Below are 19,481 nucleotides of genomic sequence, written 5' to 3'. Positions count from 1 at the left end.
ACGCGTCCTTCATGCGTCCCTTCAGCTAGTACGATTGGCTATCTTTTTGCAACTTTACAGTTCCTTTCTTCACAACAAAAAATCACGCGCTTGCTTATCTCCTACTCCTGCTCCTCATACACAGCCTCCTACCCTCGGACATGACCTGGATCCTCAGTACTTCAATCTTGTTAACCCTTTCACTCCCGCTATGCCTAATTCCTCCTCAGCAGTGTCAGCATCTCTTGAGCCATCCATTTTCAGGGAGCCCTTTTCTGGGAATTCTTCCCTGTGTCCTTATGTTTTTAGGTCTTAGAGACAGGTTTCTGGTGGATCCATCATCCCAGTTGGGGTGATACCTTTTTGTTACAGGCCACAGCATTTGACTTTTCCAAGGCCGCTGTAGATTCTTCCTCATGGCCCCATAAGTCTTCTCGCCCGACGGTGTCTCTGGTCTGGAAGTCATTCTTCTTGCCAAGAATTTTCTCACGTTTTTGGATTATGTTGTTTGTATTGTTTGTGCAGTGTCAGTCTGTGGATGTGTGTGTCTGGGTTGGAGCTGCTCTGCCTGGGGGTGTAGCAATGGTAGAGTCAGGGGAAGAGTAGCAATAAGAGTGTATGGTTAATATGTTGATATGCCTAGATTTTGTAGGCAAAGGCCGTACAGTCCATCTTGGAGCAAGTAGTTATCTGCAGCTGGTGAGGAAGCAGAGGGCATAACCAGAGCCATCTGGGAGAGGCTGCTCAAGTGGTAGTTGAGCAGATTTAATCTCAAAGGTGTTAAGGCTTGTATGTGTGGGGCTTAATGCTTCAGGTTTGGTTTTTTTTTAATGGCAGGCTGTAGTTGGAATATAGATGGTATTCCTAAATGGGAACAAGACCTCTGGAATTGTTAGCTATCGCGCAGCATCCAGGTAACTTGTTTGATATTGGTTTTGCAGATGCAGGGGGATGAGCTGTGTGCCAAAGGGTGACAGAGGAGCCGAGTGGAGTGCTGTAAGAAGGTGGCTGGCATGTGGTGCCAGCAGGAAGATGTGACTGGTGGCTATATCACTAGCTTGTGTGTTTTTTGGGTTTTTTTTTGTTTTGTTTTGAAGGAGCGAAGAAGGATATTGGCACTGGAGCTGACTTTGGCAAGGTGAGCAATGTCTAGTGGGCTGAAGTAGCCGTTATTTTTCAGGTGTTGTATGGTGAAGTTATAATCATCCCATTTTTTGGGTTTTACAGGTGGTGCGCAAGCCTCAATATGGCGGCACAAAGCAGCGGAGGCTGGGTGGGAGAGTGGCCAAGGTAAAGGAGAGGGAGATGGCAATCGCTGAGCTTTCAGGCAGTATCTCAGCATGTGTCTTTTGCTTTGTTTTTCTCAAGTGCTGCACAGAGCCTCAGAGGGGCAAAGCCGCACGCCGATGAGCAGTCTGAGAAGGTGAGGAGGTTGTTGGTTGGGTTGGTGTCTAATAGTGAAGAATCATATGGCAACTCGGTTAAATGTTTCACTCTGGTTTTGCAGATGCCATGCGGGCTACTTTCAGATTTGGATGAACATTTGAGGCGAGCTGGGGTAGCAGAGAAGAGGAGCATGGGGCTCATGACTTCTCACAAGCGCAACGGTAATTTTGTGTCTCTTGGTATCCTAGGTGCCACAAGCGATGACGGCCACACCGTCTGACTCTGGAATTGGTGCAGAGCAGGTGAACAGAATGCCACAGCCCTTTTGCGAGGAGGGTGTTGTGGAAGAGGTTGGCGTTGGCTGATGTGATGGTAACTGCTGGCACTGTTGGTTTTTTTTGGGGGGGTTGTTTGTGGTTGCGTTTTTGTTTGTTTGTTTGTTTGTTTAATTTTTTTTTTTTTTTGGCAGATCACAGATTCACGGAATCACAGAATCGTATAGGTTGGAAAAGACCTTTAGGATCATCGAGTCCAACCGTAAACCTAACACTACCAAGACCACCACTATACCCTGTCCCTAAGCACCTCATCCAAATGTCTTTTAAATACTTCCAGGGATGGAGACTCAACCACTCCCCTGGGCAGCCTGTGCCAATGCTTGATAATCCTTTCAGTGAAGTAAAATTTCCTAATATCCAGTCTAAACCTCCCCTGGCGCAACTTGAGACCATTTCCTCTCATCCTGTCACTTGTTACCTGGGAGAAGAGACCGACCCCCACCTCTCTACAGCCTCCTTTCAGGCAGTTGTAGAGAGCGATAAGGTCTCCCCTCAGCCTCCTTTTCTCCAGGCTAAACAACCCCAGTTCCCTCAGCCGCTCCCCATCAGCCTTGTGCTCCAGACCCTTCACCAGCTCCGTTGCCCTTCTCTGGACACGCTCCAGCCCCTCAATGTCTCTCCTGTAGGGAGGGGCCCAAAACCGAACACAGTATTCGAGGTGCGGCCTCACCAGTGCTGAGTACAGGGGCATGATCACTTCCCTAGTCCTGCTGGCCACGCTATTTTTGATACAAGCCAGGATGCCATTGGCCTTCTTGGCCACCTGGGCACACTGCTGGCTCATACTCAGGTGGCTGTCAACCAGCACGCCCAGATCCTTCTCTGCTGGGCAGCTTTCCAGCCACTCTTCCCCAAGCCTGTAGCGTTGCATGAGGTTGCTGTGGCCCAAGTGCAGGACCTTGCACTTAGCCTTGTTGAACCCCATACAACTGACCTCGGCCCATCGATCCAGCCTGTCCAGGTCCCTCTGTAGAGCCTTTTCCTCCCCTCCAGCAGATCAACACTCCCGCACAACTTGGTGTCATCTGCAAACTGACTGAGGGTGCACTCAATCCCTTTGTCCAGATCATTGATAAAGATAGTAAACAGAACTGGCCCCAACACAGAGCCCTGGGGAACACCACTGGTGACCGTCCGCCAACTGGAGTAAACTTCATTCCCCACCACTCTTTGGGCCCGGCCATCAAGCCAGTTCTTTACCCAGCGAAGAGTACACCCGTCCAAGCCATGAGCAGCCAGTTTCTCCAGGAGAATGCTGTGGGAAACAGTGTCGAAGGCTTTACTGAAGTCTAGATAGACAACATCCACAGCCTTTCCCTCATCCACTAGGCGGGTCACCTTGTCGTAGGAGATCAGGTTGGTCAAGCAGGACCTGCCTTTCCTGAACCCATGTGGGCTGGGCTTGATCCCTTGGTTATCCTCTATGAGCTGTGTGATGGCACTCAGGATGATCTGCTCCATCAGCTTCCCTGGCACCGAGGTCAGGCTGACAGGCCTGTAGTTCCCCGGGTCCTCCTTCCGGCCCTTCTTGTAGATGGGTGTCACATTTGCTAATCTCCAGTCAGCAGGGACCTCCCCAGTTAGCCAGGACTGCTGGTAAATGATGGAAAGTGGCTTGGTGAGCGCATCTGCCAGTTCCTTCAGTACTCTCGGGTGGATCTCATCAGGCCCCAGATGATGAAGAGGAACCTGGTGACTGCAGGAACATCCCAGTTAGTTGATGATGTTATTTTTGTTGAGGATGGATTCAGATCCCTGGCCCTCTGAAAGCTAAGTTGAGGGAGCAGGGCTGGGGGGGGGGGGCTGGGGGAGGTGACAAGGCTGGGAAATGCAGGGAGGGGTTTCAAAGTTAGTGTAGGGGAGAGGGCTGTTCAAGAACAGTCCCCTTTGGCCAGGTGAAGGGAGCAGGTTACTCTTCAGTACAACACTAGTGTGTGCTGGGCAGAACAGTTGCTGTCTGTGTTGTGTAGTCTGTCTGCTGTGTCTTAGACCTTCCTTGGGTATTTCTGCCAGTGTCCGGCTCTCCCCCACCTCCCCGCAGGGTCTGGCTCTCTCCCCCCTGTCTTCCTCCTCCCCCATGCTTTCCACTGAAACATACCCCACGTGAGTTTTTTCACGTGACACCCCCTCTCCACAATCCCTGCCCTCCTATCTTGTGTCCCCATTTCCCCCTCCCTCCTCTTCTTCCTCCACCCCCCTCTGTCCTCTTCCTCCTCCACCCCTGCTCCCCCCCATATTCTGCACCGTCCCCTGAACCCCTCTGCCTCCAGACCCCTGGGGCGCTGCTTGTGCCCCCCAACCCACCCATTGCTCCCCACCCAAACTCCAATACCCCCTCACTTCCCTGCACCCCACTCTCCCTCCTCCTACGTTTTGGATGTGTGCTGAAAACAGTGTTGGTAACACAGGGATGTGTTCGTTATTGCTGAGCAGCGCTTGCACAGCACCAGGGGCTGTTCTGCTCCTCACACTGCCCCACCAGTGAGTAGGCTAGGGGGGCACAAGGAGTTGGGAGGGGACACAGCAATAAAACTAGGGGTAGAGGTTAGTGGGGGGCTGCTGCTCAGGACTGACTGGTCATAGGTTGGGAATTGTTTTCATTTGCATCACTTGTCTTTCTTGGATTTTATTTTTCTCTGTCTCTCTTATTTTTTCCCCTCTTTCCCTTACACGTTGCTGTTGTTTCTTTTTAATTACTAAACTGTTTTTATCTCAATCCGTGAGTTTTCTCACTTTTACCTTTCCGATTCTCTCCCCCATTCCACTGGGTGGAGGGAGTGAGTGAGTGGTTGTGTGGTGCTTAGTTCCTGGCTGGGATTAAACCATGACACAAGGCTAGTTGCAAGCCCTGCCTGGCTAATGCTTTAGGCTCTCCATGTTACTCCTAGCATCTTGATAGGCCATCCTCATTCTTCATTGCTGCTTTATAGTGCCTTTTGCTCCATAAGCATGCTGTGCAAACATACCTGTCTCCCAACCTCTGGGAAGTAACTCTGCCAGAGACAGAGTGAAACAGCCATGGCACAATTGACAGCAGTTCTGCCTCTCAAGGCACCCAACAGGCCCTTTTCTCTTGCCTCTTGCTCTATCCAGCTAGGCTGGAAAGTATGGTTGTTGCAGAAACTGCTACACCCTGTGACTCCTTCTCAGGTTGGTAGCTTTGCCCTATTTATAGGCTGCCGAGGCCATTGACTCTGCATGGGACACAGGCAACCTGCAGAGCTTTACACCAAGTTGTTCCTTTCTCCTTTGGGCAGCAGTGGCTTTGCTGCTGCTACAGGCAGCCGCTTTCTCAAGGGCAAAAGGGGCTGGGACGACAAGAGGCTGCTGCACACTCCAGTCAAAGATGCTGTTCCCTGGGGATCTGGTGCAGGGAAGTCTGAGGTTCTGCACTGTCGATGGCTCTTCACAAGGGAACCGTGCTCTGGTTTTAGCAGGAAAAGGTGCCGGTCACAGGCAGCCATGTATCACTGTGCACAGCTATTTGGCAGATGCCTTGCGTATTCAAATAGAGGCATATTTCTTGCCTTGCAGTCTTGATGCCAAAACAATCAGGGGTTCAAGTTGTAAAAGCCTTTTGACATCAGAGCAAGCTGACAGCTAGATTTCTACCAGCATTGTATTTCAGCTGTGTTGCTAGCTGAAAGTGGCTTGCAGGCCAGGAGATATTTAGAGGGGTCTGAATTAAAGAAAGCAAGTGTCAAAGTGTATGTTTTAAGGAGGCAAATTAGGCAGCTGAAGGAACTGAGCTGCTCATCTGTCACACTGGCAGAACAGCCCATCCAGCCTACCAAGTATTGTGTGGTGCAGGGAGTAAAGTGCAGCTGTGACGCTTGCTGGCAGGAGCGGCAGGGAGCGCAGAGCTACGCTCCTATACAGAGCAAAGATGGAACCTCCAGGGCTCTACAGTCATCTGCTGAGGACATCTAATACACATTTGCTTTCCCTGCTTCATGTCTAATCGCTTTGCACACTGGAGGGCAGGGTGGTAAGTAACATCGTGCAGTGTCTCTTATCTAAGTGACAAGCCCTGCACAAGAAGCCTTGCGTGTATGCAGGATTAGGAGAGCAGAGTACTGATAGCACAGAGGTGAGGAAAGGTGTGAACAGCACAATAAAGCTCAAGGATCACCAGTGGCAGATCAGGGATACACCAGTGTATCCCTTAGTGGCAGATCAGCCACTTGCATCCGGTCTGCTCAGATGTGCTGTCTCCTGATAACCATAGCTGCCCCCTCACACGAAGCAGCTTTTGGTCTCTTCTGACCTGCTCACAGGATGCCATCTGTGTTGCCTTGTTGTTTTTTAAAATCTCTCTCCAGTATCTGTTGACTGGCTGCTGTCGGTCCCACAACCCTGGTGCCGCATGCAGACCCATACAGCAATCCCTGGGGCTTACTCAGGGGGGAAAAACCCCCTCTTCCACAGGTTCCCTGTGCTGCTTCCCTCTTCCCCCTCTCCCGCAGGTTCCCTCTGCTGAATGGGGTGGGGGTCAGGGACAGAAACAGCCACTGGAGTCTTAAAGCAGTCAAACGCAAAGGACTGAAATGCTCGAGCAACTTGGATGCGTTTTGGTACCGAGGCAATGAATATCACTGCCTGGGCTGGGTGTGGGACAAGGGCAGAGAAAAATAAGCCCTGTACCCTCTGTAAGTATTTACCGTCTTGGGATGGTATACACTGGGCTGAGGGATCACTCGTCGCTCATCCCAATAACGCTCAGAGAAGCATCGCTACGCTAGCGCTGCCGCCTGGCAGCCAGAAGCAAAGCGCGGCACTGCGCATGCGCAGCTCCCGATCTGCAGTACCGGCTTTTGGTCGCCGGGTGGCAGCAGCGACCGCAGCATTGCGCACTGGCGGCGTTTTCCCATGCTCGCTGCTGCCGCCCGGTGACCAAAAGCCGGTACTGCAGCTGGGAAGCCGTATGCGTGTCCGTACCAGCGTATCTTAAATCCTGGAGGTAATCCCCTCAGCCAGATCCAATCTCACACGCTGTCAGTCATCAGCAAGTAAAAATGCTGGGCTTGGGTTTGCATTGCCGTGTAAGGGAAAGCTCTGGGTCTGGTTGTCAGTTGCTTATTTGCTGTGGAATATTTGTGTTTTTCAGAAATCATTCCAAATAGAACTGGTGGGTGGGGTGGGGTACAGTAAGGCTCATTCCAAGGACCTGGAAAATAAAGTATTTAGCATAGTAAAGCTTAAAGCATTTGCTGAACAGAAGGTTTCTCTGTACCCACCATATCAAGTGCTTATTAGCAGTGACTGATGTTTATAAGAGTACCGTGTGGAAGTGTGTACATTCATTAATGAACTAACACTGCTTTAGTTCTGGGTAGAAAGGAGAGGAACTACAAAGAACACCCCCCAAAACAACATCCCCCATTTTTTTAAAAAAATTGCCTGTTTGCCACAAAAATTGTCCCATTGCCCGTTTGTGGCGACACCCACCCGCCCGGGACGTCGCCTGTTTGTGGCAGACACCAGCCCGAACAGGACCTCGCCCATTTGTGCCGGACGCCAGCCTGCAGGGGACCTCGCCTGTTTGTGGCATGTTGGATGCCTCTGTTTGGTCCCCGGTTCCCTGAGGACATCTCTACTCTGTTCAGGTCCCCTCCCGAGTACCTCATTGTGTCAGCAATCCTTTGTTTGTCTCTTTGTCCACGTTTCCCCCACCCCCTGGAGCCCTCTCATTCCTGTCATGACGCCTCCCGAGACTGTCCTCGTGCCCCACGGCACCCTTTGAGCTCTGCAGCCCTCTTTGTGTGTCTCTCTTATTCAGACAGAACCCCTCCTCAGGCTTTCATTGTGCCCCACGGCTCTCTTACCTTATTCACTGCTGTCTAGGATGTCTCCATTCAGTCGCTCATCCCCTGAGGACATTGCTGGCACATCCTCTTGAGTTTTGCCTTGTGTGCCAGAGCCGCCTTCTGTGTCTCTCTCTCACTCTCAGCACCCTTCTTGTGCCGTCACCGTGCCTCCTGAGGCCATCCTTGTGCCCCATAGTGCTCTTTGGCTCTGTAGCGCAATTTGCACCCTTCTTGCTCCCGAGAACCGTTCCTGATGACATCTTTCACCTCCAGAATGCTCATGTTGTCCTCTATGCTAGCTCTGTTCAGTCCCTGGTCCCCTGAGGACATCTGTAGCCTGTTCAAATCCCCTCTGGACTTTTTCATCGTGTCCTCGAGCCTTCTTGTGTCTGTCCCTCTCAGAACCCCTCTGCTACTGTCACGATGCCTTCCGAGCAGCACACTTTTAACTCCGTAAGCCCCCTTTGGACTCACTTTGTTGCAATCGCACCTCTCCTAAGATCTCTGTTCCCAAAAAAGAACGTTCTTGTTCTTTTCTATGCCATCTAGGATGCCTCCAGAGACCTTCCTTGTGCTCCACAGTGTTTTGGTAGCACTTTACCTCCCTTTCAGGGGTCTCTCGCATGACCCCTCTGCTGCCAGTCACCGTGCCTCCCGAGACCTTCTTTTTGTCCCACAGCCCTGTTTTTGCTCCGTAGCAGACTTTGATCCTCTCTCGTTACCTCTGAAGCCTGTTCTCCTGTTGGTTTGTGACTGGAGTGCTCTTATCATCCTGTCTGCCATCTAGGGTGCCTCTATTTGGTCCCTGGCCTCCTGAGGCCATATCTACTCTGTTCACATCCCCTCCAGACTTCCTCCTTGTCTCCCTGAGCCGCCTTTGGTCTCTCTGGCCCATTTGGGACCCCTCTGATGGTGTCACGATGCCTATCGATGCCTTCAAGGTTGCCCTTGGCACACTTTTAGCTTTGTAGCGGACCTTGCACCACTCTTGTTCCCTCAGAAGACTTCCTGAGTCCATATCTGTGATGCAGCCCAGGTGTTCTGTCCTCTCTTCCCTCCAGCTGTGCCTCTTTTTGTTCCCTGGCCCTCTGATGACATGTTTACTTGATTCAGATCCCCTCTGGATTTAATCATCGTGTCCCCAGTCCTTTTTCTGCCTCTCTGGCTCCCTCAGGACATTTTTTTTCTCCCAGTCACAATGCCTCCCGAGACCTTCCTTGTGCTCCATATCCATCTCGTAGCAATTTGAGCTGTAGAGCACTCATTTGTTCCTCTATGCTATCTAGGATCCCTGTGTTCAGTCCCTGGCCACCTGAGACCATCTGTACTCCGTTCAGAGGATCACCCGAGTTCCTCCTTGTTGTCCCAAGCCTTTTTTTGTCCGTCAGCCCCCCTTAACATCCCTCTCCTCACAGTCACGATGCCTCCTGAGACCTTCCTCATTCTCCACAGCACCCTGTAGCACATTATCTCCCTTTCCATCTTTCTTGTTCCGTCAGAGCCTCCCATCTGTCTTTGCTATGCAGTGCTCCTTTATCTTTCTCTCTGCCATCAAGGGTGTCTCTGTTTGGTTCCTCCCTCGCCCAGTCATCTCTAGTTTGCCTAGATGCCCTCCTGAGACTCCAAGACCCTCACTGGGTCTCCAAGTCATCTTTTCTTACCCCGCCCCCTCCTCATTCCTCTGCTGTCTATAACAAGGTCATCTGAGTCCTTTCTTGTACCGAACAACACTCTTGTAGCACTTTGGCTCCTTTTTGATTTTTTGGTTTATTTGTTTTGTGCGCTTCAGAGCGCTCTTATCTTACTCTTTGCCATCTAGGATGCCTTCATTCAGCGCTCGGCCTCCTGATGACATCTGTACTTGGTTGAAAACCCCTTCAGAGTTCCTCGTTATCTCTGAGGCTTCTTGGGTCTCTCGGGCCCCCTCGGGACTCCTCTGCTCCCTTTACCGAGGTCTCGTGAGACATCTCCTATGCCTCAGAGCCCTGTTTTAGATTGGCAGGGCACTTTGCACCCCTCTTTTCCCCTCAGAACCCTTCCTGAGTCTGCACCTGTTACCCAGGTCAGTCTCTGAGCAGGAGAGCTCATAGAAGGCTCCCTTAGGCTGTCATTGCTATACATAAAGTGGTTGGCTCGTAGTCAAATTGCGTGAGATAGGAAAGCTATGCGTGAGGCTCCTTGTACCCACAACTGTCTTTGTTCCTTGATAAACGAGTCTGTGAAAAGCCATCTGCTATTCATGTGTCAATTAGGTGATCAGTGTTCCAAGCTCACATATATCGATGCTCACTGTGCCACTCGGCTTCTTTGTGGGTTCTCAGGGAACAGATCAGAACCGGAGGAGTTCTCGGCCCGGCTGCGGCTCAGGCCTTCACCTCCTTTGGAGCCTGTACCAACCTATTGCTAGTTTGGTTAAGAGGTCGAGCACATCCATCACACTCCACCCCGTGACTACAGTCAATCCGCTTTACCGACTCATAGAGCGGTAGCACGGTTACCTCTTGCCTCTGTGTCATAAATACGTGCTGTATTGCAGATCAGTGGTAAGAGTCCAATTATTTGATAAGCTGTTTAGTTTAAGTGTCCTAATTAATGTGAGTTATATACTCTTTTACGTACAGAATCAATTGATTGTATGCGTTTTTCCTGCTGGATTGATGTAATTTGTTTCATTTTTTGCCAAACTTTGATACACAGAACGATTATAAGCAATAAACATAATAAGGTTAAAACTAACAAAACTACAATAGGATGCAATGTAATCAATTTGCCATGTTGACCAGAGGGTTTTTCCCTCATTAATGTGTAGGGGTGCTGTTGTAGCAGGGTGATCTGTTTGCAACTTCCATTTACATTGGGGGCATTCTGTAAGGATGGCTTCACGTGTTTTCCTGTTTAGAGGCCAGCCTCAGCTTTGGGCTGCAAAATAAAGTGCTTCTCAGCCTGTGGGGCCTAATTTTTGATGTAACCCTTCCCCCAGTTGGTAGCATTCGGGATCTCATGTATCTCCTGTTTTTGTTCCCCTAATTCTGGCTAATACATCTACTTGTTGGTGATTCATTTTGTGGCTGGTTGGTCATTGTTTACGTGGCCTTTTACCCATCCTAGTTTAAAGGGTGCCTGTTTGGCTATATCTAATAATAATTGCCAGTCTTCGGTTCTCCAAACTGGGGATCTATTTGCTTCCCATTGACAAAGCCATTGTGTGGCACCTGCCCACAGGGCATAGGAGTCGACATAAGATAACTTTTGCTCTGTTTTTTTGCTGCTAGAACAACTGCCCTTAGTTCTCCCACTTGTGCACTACCTTCACCACCTTCTATTACTCGTTTGCCAGGGGTAATTTCTAATGCAGCGGCTTTAGTACTGCCATTTGCCGTTTACCCTCTTTGCTGAGGCATTGGTAAACCAAATGCCTTCGGTCGGTGTTTTCTCCGTGAGGGGAGGCGCATTTACAATCGGTGAGGGTTTAAATGGCTCTTTTAGTGCTAGCGGGTCAGTGTTTACAGGTATTTGTAATTTGGAAATTTTTGTATGTCCTTCAGTCAATTGCATTTCATCTGCTGCTCCCATCGGGTAGGCGTACCCTTTTCTGGTGGTGGGTTTCTGTGCAAGTCCTTCTGGTGGAGAAGTTTCCTAGACTGGGGCATCTGTAACTGTTCTATTTTACTTAGGGTGTCTGGTAGGATTGCTGCACTACCTGCAATCCATCAAGTACCTTAAAACGTTTACTTCTCTACTTGGTCCCTGACACTTTTCTAGTGGGATTTCAACTTCTGCTTTATGTAGCGTTGGCCACGCTGCTGCTGCCGCTTCCCCCACCGTTTTAGCGGAGGTCCCTCTGATTAGGCTATCATCTATATATTGGTACAGTTTCTCATCTTGAGGCAGTGAGACTGTCTGTAAGAATTCAGCGAGCGCAGCATGAGCAATCGTGGGTGAATGTTTATATCCCCGGGGGAGTTTTTAAAAAGTGTCTTGTATGCCTTTCCAAGTAAAAGGAGATTTCCCTTTACCCTCCTCCTGCAAGGGGACCATAAAGAACGTATCTTTCACATCTAGCACTGCCATCCATGGGCGTGCGGCCACTTGTGGCGTGGCTGTTGAAGTTGCAATATTAGGTACTGCAGCCGCTAGCAGAGCTGCATTAGCATTTAGGTGCCGATAATCAATTGTCAGATGCTATCTCCCGTTTGGCTTTTGGACTGGCCAGACCGGTGAACTGTATGGGGAGTGGGTTGTGGAAATAACGTGCCATTTTTCCAAGTCTGCTATTACTTCAGAAATTCTGTTTTGTGCCGCAGCAGAAATCTGGTATCGCAGTGCATTAGTAACCTTGGAATCGGGGAGCGCAGGGGCTGTGCGGAGTACGTGCACCCTCCTGATTTCTATCAGGGTTAGGGTTGATATTTGAACCGCCAGGGTCAGCTGTTCAAAACGTCGAAACTCAAAACATTTTCACTGTGATCTTTGATTGCAAAGCGAGTCGACAACATGCACTTCTTGCCCGGGAGCCATAAATTAACTTTCATGGCTTGGCAAGTAACACTTGCTCCATTCACTCCGGTTATTTTAACTCTCTGCCGCCCGGGTTGCACGCCCAGCTTCTTGGCATGCTGTTGTGTTAGTATTGAAATTTCTGTTCCCGTATCTATTAGAAATGTTACCAGTTGTCGTTGAGGGCCAACTGGAATTAAAATATAAGGGCCTCCTTCATTTAGCCATGGCTAGGCTTCCACTCGCCGGACGGACCGGCCCAATTGCTCTCGTGGCGTTATTTGTTTTTTGATCTCGAGGTTTGTAATTCCTCCTTAAGGGGGAGGAAAGAGTCGTCGCTCTTTCTTGGAGCTGGCAGTGGCGCCGGAGTATTTGGAGTACATTCTGTCCTTTCCCCATCGCTGTGTTTCTGACATGCTTGAATTGGATTCAGGATAATGCTAGTAGGCTGTGCCTTAATCGCAGCTCTGGGACTGCCCAGTGCCAATGCTCACCTCCACGGTTCATTTCTCTACTCCCGAGACTCTGCCTATGGGTCTTTAGGCGTATTTTCCCTTGGTTTAGTTCCTGTTCCCTGTGGGGGTGTTTGTTTTACTGGTCACACTTGGTGATCTCCTGTTCGGCATCTTGGTGCCGATTTCTCGGTTGACAGATCCTCCCACCCCATTTCATGGCTACGATTTACAGTACCATGCATTAATTCTGCCCATGTAGGGAGTTGTCTGTGGGGATCACCGCCATCAAATTCCTCATTTTGCCCTGTGTCTCTTTTAATCTCATCCCATTTTGCAATTAAAGGAGGTTTAAGAATGGCCAGGGGTCCCCTCATTAGTGGCTTTAGCCTGTTATAATCTACAGTAGCAGATATCGGGGTATCACTGGACTCTCCATGTTTATGCATATGCAGGCAGCTTCGGTGATGGCAGCGGAGAGTTCATTTAGGGAATGGATGGGACTTACAGAAGGATCACCTCGATCCGAGGCATCTATTCCCCCAGCCCAGTAGGCTACCCTACTGGTGATAGAATGGCCTTCATCTGTCGGGTGGCGTCCTAGGTTTAAGAAAATTCCTGGACCCCAATACCAGTTTGCTTCGTCTCCACTCCACGTTATTCAGTCACCACTGCTGAGGCAGACACACCGCAAATATTCAGTTTCACGTGGCTTTCTGCTGTACTTCTCTTGTAATTTTGCCAGTCATAATGCACCCCCATGGAGTGCTTTGCATACTATATCGCCGACCACCTCCTCGAGGTCCTTCAGACTGTTCTGCTCATGGTCATCTGGATCACCCCAGCATCACCATCCCAGTTCTCTGGGGACACTATGAGTTTCCTAATTTGCCTGGCATTAGGGGGATGCAGGGCTGCATGAGCACCATCTCGATCTTTTCTTCCAACTTTTGTGTTTTCTCCTTTTCTTCCTGTAAGGGTTTCTGCGGCCGCTCCATTTTCAAAGACAGTATTAATTCAGCTGCCTTTCTGCCTTCTATTTCTTCTTTTAGGTCCTGCTCCTTTTTATTGTTCTTTTTCCTGTCCTGATAAGCAGCTTCTAAACAGGTACCTAGCATTTTGCCAATAATTCCTTTCCCTTTTCCATCCTTTATATGTCCCCTGGCCACTTTTAGCTGCTATTTCATGGCTTCCTAATCATGCCACTTATCACGAGCCCATTCTTCTGAGAATGTGGGACTCGGACTTATTCCATGCTTCCGTAAGTAATCAGCAATACTACTTGCCATCCTGCCGACAAGACCAGTTTGCCGCAAAAGAGTGCTTTAGATTGCTTAAAAAAAATCACTGTCAAAGGTATGGGAAAAAGGGGTTTTAATATGATGTTGTAAAAGTGCAACTTAACAAAGTTCAATGGCAAGGTTCACTCTTATTACTGCATGGAAGAAACACACAAAGGAAAATGGGGTTACGCTCGAGTTAGAATGATTCGTAGAGAGACCGGGGATACAAAAGGGTACAGAGGACCCTCCCGTTGAGTCACGAGGTTCAGAGTAGACCCCTTGCTTTCTAAACTCCTGATGGAGCTTAGGTGCAGCTAGGTCCAATCTTAGTCTCAGACTTGGACAACGGTTTATGTCTAAGGGATTACATATGCAAAGTTTGTCAAAGTTACCATACTACAAGGTTATGCGTGATACAGGTCGCTTACCAAAGACCTGCTGTTGGTAAAAGGTCTCTCTGCCTCGAGGAGCAACCTTGAGAGGTGTCCCAGCTCAAGGGGAGATCACCGCTATACAGCCACGCTGCCTGGCAGGGAGAGTGCCAAGAAGGCTCACTTAGGCTGTCATATTTATAGATAAAGTGGCTGGCTCGTACTCAAATTACATGCGATAGGAAAGCTATGCGTGAGGCTCCTTGTACCCATAACTTTCTTTGCTTATTGCTAAATGAGTCTTGGAAAAGCTGTCCGGTATTCATGTGTCAATTGCACGATCAGTGTTCCAAGCTCGTATAGGTCATAAGACAGCTCAGGCTGGGTCACTGCTGCACTTGCACTGCTTCTTGTAAGGCTTGTCCTCCGTTGGTTCAGGTGGTTCCTGCCGTAGTCATTCCCATAACATGCAAGTCAAATCCTGGGTTACAACAATTTAAAGGTATTTCCACTACAGTCTCCACCCCTGGTCCCTTTGGACCAGACCATCGGGTTTAACATTGCAATGAACTCCTCCCCTTGCCCCTGCTCTGGCTTGGACTTATCCACGGACTGCGGTCCCTTAGGGGTGTACCTGCTCCAAGTGGAGCCTCATCTATGAGCCAAGTCTCTCCAGGGCTCTACCTGCTGCAGCATAGACTTATGCACAGCCACAGTTGCTTTGAGGTGCCCTTGTTCCAGCGTGGCCTTCTCCAGGGGCCACCACGCCTTCAGATATATACCTGCTCTGGCATGGCCTCGCCCACCGCCACAGTCCCTTCAGGAGTGAACCTGCTCCAGCGTGCCCTTACCTACGGCTGCAATCCCTCCAGGGGCGTACCTGCTCTGTCATGGGTCTATCCGTGACCACAAGCTTTCAGGTGCTCCAGCACGACCTCGTGCGCAACCGCTGATGCTTCAGGGTGTACCTGCTGCAGCATGGACTTATCTACAGCTATAGATTCTTTGAGGTGTACCTTTTTCCAGCGTGCGCTTATCCTTGGGCCAGTATCCCTTCAGAGGTATACCTGCTGCAGCACAGACATAACCATGGCCACAGACACGTCAAGACGTACCTGCTCTGGCATCAGCTTATCCACAGCCACAGACACTTTGGGGTGTCCTGCTCCCACGTGGACTCATCCACAGGTTACAGCCCCTTTGACTTGAGTTCACACTGGAGTTCCAGCCTGTCCAGTACAGAAGCACAGAAACAGCAGCAATGCCCTGGCCATCTGCCAGCCCAGGTGTAGTCTAACAGGAGCTGGTGGAAGGCCAGGATTTACGTAAAGGTGACAAGGGGGATTCAGGCTGGAAAGGGGAACCTCTAAACGAGAACTACTGTCCTTGGGAGTAAAGCACATCCTGGAGAAATCCGTGAGCTAATTAAGATGTTTTGGGAACCATCTGAAACGACTCATAGAAGTGCGATGAGAAGCACCCTCACGCAAACTATCCTCATTATAATACTAAAAGTCACACCCCTCGAGCTGGAGACCCCAGCCCAAGCAGAGACCCCTTACCTCTGAGCGTGCGCAGCATATTAAAGTAGCACTGTAGCTTTAAGTTGAAACAAGAGAAATGTAGACCGATAGGAAACCGCTTTGTGTAATTACTTATGCCTATGTATTGCTAGACTGTATAAATACCGTACCTGCGTGACCGAACTTTGCGCTAGCTTTGCGGAGCTACCGCCTAGCGCCCATCTCTGCGCAGACATGCCATAAAATACCTCTGCCCTGTGTGTATATTGGCGTCCCGCACACCGGGTAAAGGACCTCACGCTTGTGGGGTAACAGTTTTGACACCCCAGATGGGACCGAGCTGACAGCCTCGCCCGGTTCGTCTTGCCGCATCCGACAGGGAGAAGAGGCCTGAGCGGACTCCAGCGCGCACCGACCCGTCGATCGGGGACTCCTTCAGCTCCTCTCCTGCGGTCGGGCGGTAAGTGACAAAACGGTGCAACGTTCCTGACAAGAGGTATTTTTGGGGGGTAGGAGAAAAGGGGGTAGGGGCAAGATGTCTCGGGAAGCAGGCAGCCTCTGTTCTGTTCTGGGCTCTGCATCAGACGCACCAGGAAAGACAGGTGGCAGCAGCGTAGTTCTGTTTGTTTCTGCACGCTGTCCTGTTCTGAGTAACGAAGGGTGTCCTGGTTTCAGCTGAGATAGAGTTCATTTTCTTTATAGTGGCTGGTATGGGGCTATGTTTTGGATTTGTGCTGAAGACAGTGTTGATAATACAGAGATGTTTTAGTTGTTGCTGTACTAGTCAAGGACTTTTCAGCTTCCCGTGCTCCGTCAGGTGCAGAAGAAGCTGGGAGGGGACACAGCCAGGATAGTTGATCCAAACTGACCAAAGGGCTATTCCAAACCACATGACGTCATGCTCAGTATATAAAGCTGGGGAAGAAGAAGGAAGGGGGGGACATTTGGAGTGATGGCATTTGTCTTCCCAAGTAACCGTTACGCGTGCTGGAGCCCTGCTTTCCTGGAGATGGCTGAACACCTGCCTGCCCATGGGAAGTAGTGAATTAATTCCTTGCTTTGCTTTGCTTGTGTGCGCGGCTTTTGCTTTCCCTATTAAACTGTTTTTATCTCAACCCTCAAGTTTTCTTACTTTTGCTCTTCCGATTCTCTCCCCCATCCCACCGAGGGGGAGTGAGCGAGCGGCTGCGTGGTGCTTAGTTGCCGGCTGGGGCTAAACCACGACAAAGGGAGACGTCCCTCGTTCTGGTTTGTATAGAAATACTGGGTTTTTCGGTACCGATGTGGGTGCTGCTGCTTCCCAGGAGGCACACCTTTGCTCTCCCCTAGGATGCCTCCTGAAGCATTGCAATAAATTTGGGGGAGATGCCACGACTAAAAATCAGCTAAAACGATATTGTAATCGACGGTGGCCACAATATCAATGGGAAGATGGTGAAAAGTGGCCTGAGAATGGATCCTTGAAATATAACACTATATCGGAATTAATGTTGTGTTGTCGGGGAACTGAAAAATGGGATGAAATGCCTTATGTGGATATGTTTTTTTTCGTTAAGGCGCGATTGGGATATTAGGAAGAAAGGTGGCTTAGTGGATTCTAAACATCAGATTGGAATATATGTGTTAAAAGAGAAAAAGGGAAAACCTCGTTGTATTGACTGGGCAAATTCAGAAGAGGATATTCAGCTGTTGGTAGCTCCCCCCAAACAGCCCAAATCGCATAGCTCAAGTGGTGACGGAGTTGCGAGTGCTATCTCTAAAAGAACAAGGGGACAGAAAGCGATAGTTTGAGCTCCCCTCAGACAGGCTGTAGGCCCTGAAGGAAGAGCGGCGTACGTACACGTGCCTTTTACTGCTTCTGATTTCTTAAACTGCAAACAGGCAGTCGGATCCTATCGAAACAATCCAGAAGGAATGTATAGTACCGTTAATCACAACTCCTAGTCCTAACTGGGGAGATGTACAGGCTCTCCTAGAATTTTTGTTTACCACTGAGGAGAGGAGAAGAATTTTAGAGAAGGCTAGAGAGGGACTGATCCAACAAGGCGGGGGGGTGGGGGGTGCCTAATACCGATATGTACCTCCCGAAAGAGGATCCGGAGTGGGATCCAAACACAAGTGTGAGGGATTAGAGAGGGTAAAGGAATATCAACAGTTAATTTTGTATGGGATTCAACATGGAGCGCAAAAGCCTAAGAATTTATCTAAACTATCTGAAGTAAGGCAGGGAGATAAGGAAACCCCGTCAGCCTTCTCTGAGAGATTGCGTGAAGTAGCTCGAAAATGGACAGATCTGGATCCGGAAGATGATAGCGATTCAAAGTTATTTAACACGCTGTTTATTGGTCAAGCAGCAGCAGATATAAGAAGGAGATGACAAAAGGTAGAGGGCGAGGATGGCATGACAATCTCACGGTTCTTCTCAATGGCATATAAGGTACGTAATAATCGGGAGGAAAGAGAAGAGAAGGAGAAGCGGGGACGAGTAACGCTGCAAGCTGCTTTGCTGGCTGCCTTGACGGAAGACCAGGAAAAAGGGAGGGAAAATACACGAGGTGAATTTTGTGGGTGAGGAAGGGGCTGTAGAAATAATAGTAGAAAGGGTTATGACATTCCCCCGGGAAGGAATCGGCGTGCAAATTGTAAGCAAGAGGGCCGTTGGAAAAAAATTGTCCATGCCGTCTGAGTAATGGGGAAAGAGAGACAGAAGAAGCCGTTGGAGTCATGCCGGAGATTGGGCTGGACTGAAGGGGGCCGGAGGAATCTCTTAAAATTTCCCCAGACGATCCTCTGGTTCCAGCCAAGCTGGGGAATGAAAGAAGAGATTTTTCATTTTTAATTGATAGTGGAGCCACACATGCTGTAGTAAGTAGTTGTAGGGGACCCTTAAGTAGAACTAAAATAAGCGTTGTTGGTGCAAGAGGGAAAAAGACTTTAAGGCTGTTTTTACAAGCTATGGAAAGTTCCATTGGGAACACTAAATTAACTCCTGAATTCCTTTAGATGCCAGAATGCCCCCTACCGTTGCTTGGGTGGGATTTACTTGTAAACTGAATGCACGGCTAAGTTCTTCTGAAGACTCTGTTCAGTTGACTCTGTCCAGCCCACAGGGGACCTCTCCTCTTTGTGGCGGATGCCAGCCTGAACGGGACCTCGCCTGTTTGGGGCACGCCGATGGCGGGCGCTGTCGCCAAAAGGCAAAGCAGGGTCATAGCAGAGTGTTCCATTTCTGGGGATGGGCTCAGCCATCCCCTGCACAAATTTCTCCTATGTAGCAATGGGGATGGTAGCTTTCTTCTGTTTTCTTGAAGAACAAGAGGATGATGGAGCACGTTACAAGAGCATGATCTTTTTCTCTTCCTTTGGCAGTACAGGCACCCAAGGCCAGCCTGCATTCAAGGAACAGCCTGGGGATATCTGTGTCGACCGTTAGCAGAGGAAGGAAGCTTCTTCTGGAGGCTGAGGCGATGAAGCAGAGTCCCTAATTGTTCTGTTTGATTTTCAACGTGGGTGCGGGGAGGGCCTGGGACATGCAAAACGTGGTCCCGGACAGGGGAGCTGTCTATTACGTGGGAGGCTGTGAGAGCTATCATGGACACCACTGGACCGGCATCCTGTAAGGATGCTTTCACATGTTTTCTTGTTTAGAGGCCAACCTCGGCTTTAGGCTGTGGACTAAAGTCTGCCAGGCCGGTGCCAGCTTGGCGGCAGCATCTGCCCATGGCAGCACCAGCTTGGTGGTGGTGTGTGCCCATGCCTGTGCCAGGTTGCTGGCTGTGTCTGGCTTGTGAGGGTTGGGGTAATTGGCCCCCTGTTCCCCATGGGCTCCAGCTGTGGCCCGGGGC

General features: G+C 49.8%; 1 long non-coding RNA gene across 1 annotated transcript; it reads left to right on the top strand.

The window, feature by feature from the left end:
- Positions 1-241: 241 nt before the first annotated feature.
- Positions 242-19,053, top strand: LOC142417556 (uncharacterized). Its single transcript, XR_012778050.1, has 3 exons — positions 242-1,117; positions 1,207-1,715; positions 19,006-19,053. It is a non-coding gene; the product is annotated as an uncharacterized LOC142417556 (long non-coding RNA).
- The last annotated feature ends 428 nt before the right edge of the window (positions 19,054-19,481 follow it).

Source organism: Mycteria americana, chromosome 15 (genome assembly GCF_035582795.1).
Source record: "Mycteria americana isolate JAX WOST 10 ecotype Jacksonville Zoo and Gardens chromosome 15, USCA_MyAme_1.0, whole genome shotgun sequence".
Taxonomy (NCBI): Eukaryota; Metazoa; Chordata; class Aves; order Ciconiiformes; family Ciconiidae; genus Mycteria; species Mycteria americana.
The sequence above is the reverse complement of the archived record's forward strand: the minus strand, read 5'-3'. Positions and strand labels throughout refer to the sequence as shown.